This window comes from Octopus bimaculoides, chromosome 16 (assembly GCF_046866305.1).
Source record: "Octopus bimaculoides isolate indiv1 chromosome 16, ASM4686630v1, whole genome shotgun sequence".
NCBI classification, from domain to species: domain Eukaryota; kingdom Metazoa; phylum Mollusca; class Cephalopoda; order Octopoda; family Octopodidae; genus Octopus; species Octopus bimaculoides.
In genome coordinates this window covers 13843934-13848933 of record NC_142943.1, presented here as the reverse complement: position 1 = coordinate 13848933, position 5000 = coordinate 13843934, and the positions used below count along the sequence as shown (strand labels likewise).

General features: G+C 37.4%; 1 protein-coding gene across 1 annotated transcript in view; it reads right to left on the bottom strand.

Annotated features, from left to right (window-relative positions):
• LOC149132278 (uncharacterized) overlaps positions 1–3714 on the bottom strand; it is a 22904-nt gene extending 19190 nt beyond the window's left edge. The window contains exon 1 of the mRNA XM_089364166.1: positions 3353–3714. The gene's annotated coding sequence lies outside the window, so the exon portion shown is untranslated. The remainder of the gene's footprint in view (positions 1–3352) is intronic.
• Positions 3715–5000: the final 1286 nt, after the last annotated feature.

The following is a 5000-nucleotide window of genomic DNA, read 5'->3' as shown; positions in this document are numbered from 1 at the left end:
GACCCAGGATCCTGTCCGCTTGACCAACAGTGTATGATTAAATCCATCATATTTGAGGCAGAAGTTACTGCCATCCTAAATAATAATACAACATATAAGAAGACCTATATTGAATTATGTGAAGGTGGATTTAAAAATTGCTCTGCCAATCACAGCCTCCTTCCAACATAGCGACAAAAGTAAAGCTACTAAGTTGGTTAGCTACGTATCTACTTTGAAAGATAACGAAACACTGCATGTGATTAAATGGAAAATAACTGAGAAATCCATACTGCATGTGAATGGATCGAATAAATGTTTGGCTGAAAGAGTGCAAGTCCTGTTCAGAGCTAAGATCCCTAACTCTCTATTGAACACGAGATCAGAAATTTTCAGTAGTTGCATGCATATGTATAAATATATTTTGAAGAATTGGAAAATTCCACCTATTCCTGACTAACTTGATATCTTTCCAACCTTATCATTTGAGGTCTAAGGAAGATAGCTCTTTTAGATTTTCATTTTTTATTTCTTACATTTTAGTTTCTGTTTTTCATTTACCGTTTTCCACTTTCCATTTTCCATTGTTTACTGTCTACATTTTCTATATGCTGCCTACTCAGTTTTTTTCATATTTCTTCTATTATTCAATTTCTTTACTTTGTTATGATACATGGTTTGCGCCTGAAGAATATGAAACTATTAGTAGCACTTTAATAGATGTATTATGACCTTGAAATAAATATCTATCTCTCACCAGATAGAATACGTTTTTTTGCTGAATTTTCTATCACAGATCAGCGTATTATATATATATATATATATATATATATATATATATATATATATATCATCATCATCATCATCGTTTAACGTCCGCTTTCCATGCTAGCATGGGTTGGATGATTTGACTGAGGACTGGTGAACCAGATGGCTACATCAGACTCCAATCTGATTTGGCAGAGTTTCTACAGCTGGATGCCCTTCCTAATGCCAACCACTCCGAGAGTGTAGTTATATATATATATATATATATATATATATATATATATATATATATATATATATATATATATATATATATATATATGTATGTATGTATGTATGTATGTATGTATATTTGGTCTTGATGAGATGCAGTTATATTTTGTGCCAGGGAGAAGCATCACTGATGCTATATGCCTGGTAAGGCAGCTGCAGGAGAAGCATCTAGCCAAAAATAAAACCCTGTACTCGTCTTTTGTTGACATGGAGAAAACCTTTGACAGGGCCTCGCCATTCCCTTATCTGGTGATCATTGCAGAAACTAGGGATAGGTGAGTGGTTGGTGAGAGCTGACAAGCATGTACAGGGAGGTTGTCTGTAAGGTGAGGATCAGCAATAAGTATAGTGATGAATTCAGGGTACAAGTAAGAGTTCACAAAGGATCAGTACTCAGTCCCCCTCTTGTTCATCATAGTTCTCCAGGCAATAACAGAAGAATTTAAGTCAGGCTGCCCCTAGGAGCTCCTCTATGCTGCTGACCTTGTTCTTATAGCTGATTCACTACCAGAACTAGAGAAGAAATTCCAGGTGTGGAAGCAAGGTCTAGAATCAAAGGGCCTTAGAGTTAATTTAGTAAAATCCAAAATCTTAGTAAGCAGGAAAGCAGACAAGTCACAAATCCCTTCAGGTAGAATGGCCCTGCTAGATATGTAGAAAAGGTGTAGATAGAATCTCCATAAGATGTACCTAGTGGAAGCTATGGACACATAAGAGGTGCAGCAATATCAGAGGAAGGTTAACAGGGAAAATAGTTTTTGTATATGACAGATGTACAGGTACAATAAACACTAGAAATGTAAGGAAAATAGACTCCATCAAATGCTAGGAGGGATACCTAGAAGTAGTTGATAGCTTCCGTTATCTAGGTGAGATGAAATCAGCAGTGGAGGTGGATTCTCTGGGAGTATAGCTGCTAGAATAAGAATCGGCTGAGCAAAGTTCAGAGAGCTTGTACCTCTGCTGGCAACAAAGGGCCCATCCCACAGAATGAAAGGCAGACTGCATGTTGCATGTGTACGAACAGCCATGCTCCATAGCAGTGAAACATGGACTGTGACCACAAAGGACATATGAAAGCTTGAAAGAAATGAAGCTAGTATGCTTCGCTGGATGTGCAATATCAGTGTACTGCCCTCTGTTGGCATGCTACAGAACTAGTCCAGGAAATTTTTGATACCACCTTGTATGTATATATATATATATATATATATATATATATATATATATATATATATATATATATATATATATGCCAGAACCACCTGACTGGCCCTCGTAAAAGCACTCACTACACTCTTGGAGTGGTTGGCATTAGGAAGGGCATCCAGCTGTAGAAACTTTGCTAGATCAGATTGAGCCTGGCACAGCCTCTGGCTCACCAGTTCTCAGTCAAACCGTCCAACCCATGCCAGCATGGAAAGCAGATGTTAAATGATGATGATGATGAGGAAGATGATATATATATCTTGCTGGCTTGGAATGTCCATTATGCCAATGATAATAGATACATGCACCAGTGTGTGTGTTTATAATTATAGACATAATGAACATGATTTGTTTCAACATATGAATTCACATCAAGTTGAGCGTGGCCGTTGCCAGTACCGCCTGACTGGCCTTCATGCTGGTGGCACATAAAAGCACCCACTACACTCTCGGAGTGGTTGGTGTTAGGAAGGGAATCCAGTTGTAGAAATTCTGCCAGATCAGATTGGAGTCTGGTGCAGCCATCTGGTTCACCAGTCCTCAGTCAAATCGTTCAACCCATGCTGGCATAGAAGGCGGATGCTAAACGATGATGATGATGATGATGATGATGAAGTGTGTGTGTGTGTGTGTGTGTGTGTGTTTTCCTCCCAGCACAAACCAAACTATTTGACAACCAGTGTTGGTTTGTTTATTAAGGTGGTGAGCTGGCAGAAACGTTAGAACACCGGGCGAAATGCTTAGCAGTATTTCGTCTGTCTTTACATTCTGAGTTCAAATTCTGCCGAGGTCGACTTTGCCTTTCATCCTTTCAGGGTTGATAAATTAAGTACCAGTTGCATACAGGGTTGATCTAATCAACTGACTCCCTTCCCCCAAATTTCAGGCCTTGTGCCTAGAGTAGAAAAGTGTTGATTTGTTTATATCCATGTAACTTAGTGGTTCAGTAAAACAGACTGATAAAATAAGAACCATATGCTGAAAAAGAGAGAAAAATAAGTACTGGGATCGATTTGTTTGACTAAAACCCTTCAAGACGGCAGTGTCCCCAGCATGGTCACAGACAAATGACGGACAAGTAAAAGAAATGAAGAAGATAATAACAAAATTAAATGCAACTCACTCGTCTCTCTTTGATACTGAAAACAAATCAGGCTTTTAGTACGATGTTCAACATTCAGTTACACAGCAGACACTCAGTGGAAATATTTGGTGGATGTTGGTCGGAGAACAGATGGACTACACCATCACATGACGTACTGGATAACCAGAGAACTGGACAGTGTACTGAGAAAAGAAACAGTGTTTCAGATATTCTCAGTTATGTATTTATATATAAAAATCATATAGCATGGGTCATGGGATGGGAGGAGAGAGTGGATGCTTTTAAAGTGTGTAGCTGGATATGGTTGAGAAAGTTTGTCTACTAAGAGAAGATCAAAGGATGGCTCATCAAATATTTATCTATGCCTCTTGAATGTGTGTGAATGTGTGTGTGCGTGTGTGTGTGTGTGTGTGTAAAAGAAATATATATTTATATGCATATATAAATATATTTGTGTGAGTGTTGTTATGTGCACTGTGTGCATGCATGTATGTGTATGGGTATATACATATGTACGCATATATATATATATATATATATATATATATATATATATATATACGTATGTATGTATGAAGGTATGTATATATATATATATATATATATATATATATGTATTTATGGATGTGTGTATGTATGTAGAAATGTTAGCAGCAGGGTGATGCTGGCTATTATACACAGTTCATACATGTAATGACATGTCAACAACAAATGTCAGCCAATAGTCAATTGTCACCAAATACCATTTTTATAGTTTCCCTGTCGATGTTGTTGATGGTGATGCTGCTGCTGTTGCTTTTGTTATTGTATTGTTATTGGAGGTAATGGCAATAGTAATGTTTGTGATGGTTATAATGGTTTGGTGGTCGTTGACGATGTGATAGTAAGTATCATAGCAGGGATGATTGTAGCAGTTGTGGTTTTGAAGGTGGTGGTGGTGGTGGGAGGTGGTTCTGTTACATGCGGTTTTGATGGTGGTGGTGGTAGTGGGAGGTGGTTGTGGTAGTTGTGGTTTTGATGGTGGTGGTGGTGCTGGTGGCAGTGGTGGGTGGTTGTAGTACTTGTAGTTTTGATGGTGGTGGTAGTGGTACTTGTGGTATTATAATAATCATAGTCTTGAAGTTGGTGGTGGTTGTAGTTGTTGTGGTTTTGATGGTGCTGACACTTTGGGTAGTTGTAGTCTTGGTGTTTGTGGTACTTGGGGTACTTGTAGTTTTGGTGCAGGTGGTATTTGGGGTACTTGTAACATTGGTGTTGGTAGTACTTAGGGTACTTGTAGCATATATATATATATATATATATATATATATATATATATATATATATATGTGTGTGTATGTATATATATATATATATATATATATATATATATATATATATATATATATATATATATATATATATATCTTTTACTCTTTTACTCTTTTACTTGTTTCAGTCTTTTGACTGTCGCCATGCTGGAGCACCGGATATATTTATGTGAGTGTGTCTTTGTGTTTGTGTCTGTCCCCCCACCATCGCTTGACAACTGATGTTGATGTGTTTACATCCCCATAACTTAGCAGTTTGGCAAAAGAGACCAATAAAATAAGTACTATGCTTACAAAGAATAAGTTCTGGGGTCAATTTCTGTGACTAAAAACTCTTTACGATGGTGCTCCAGTAT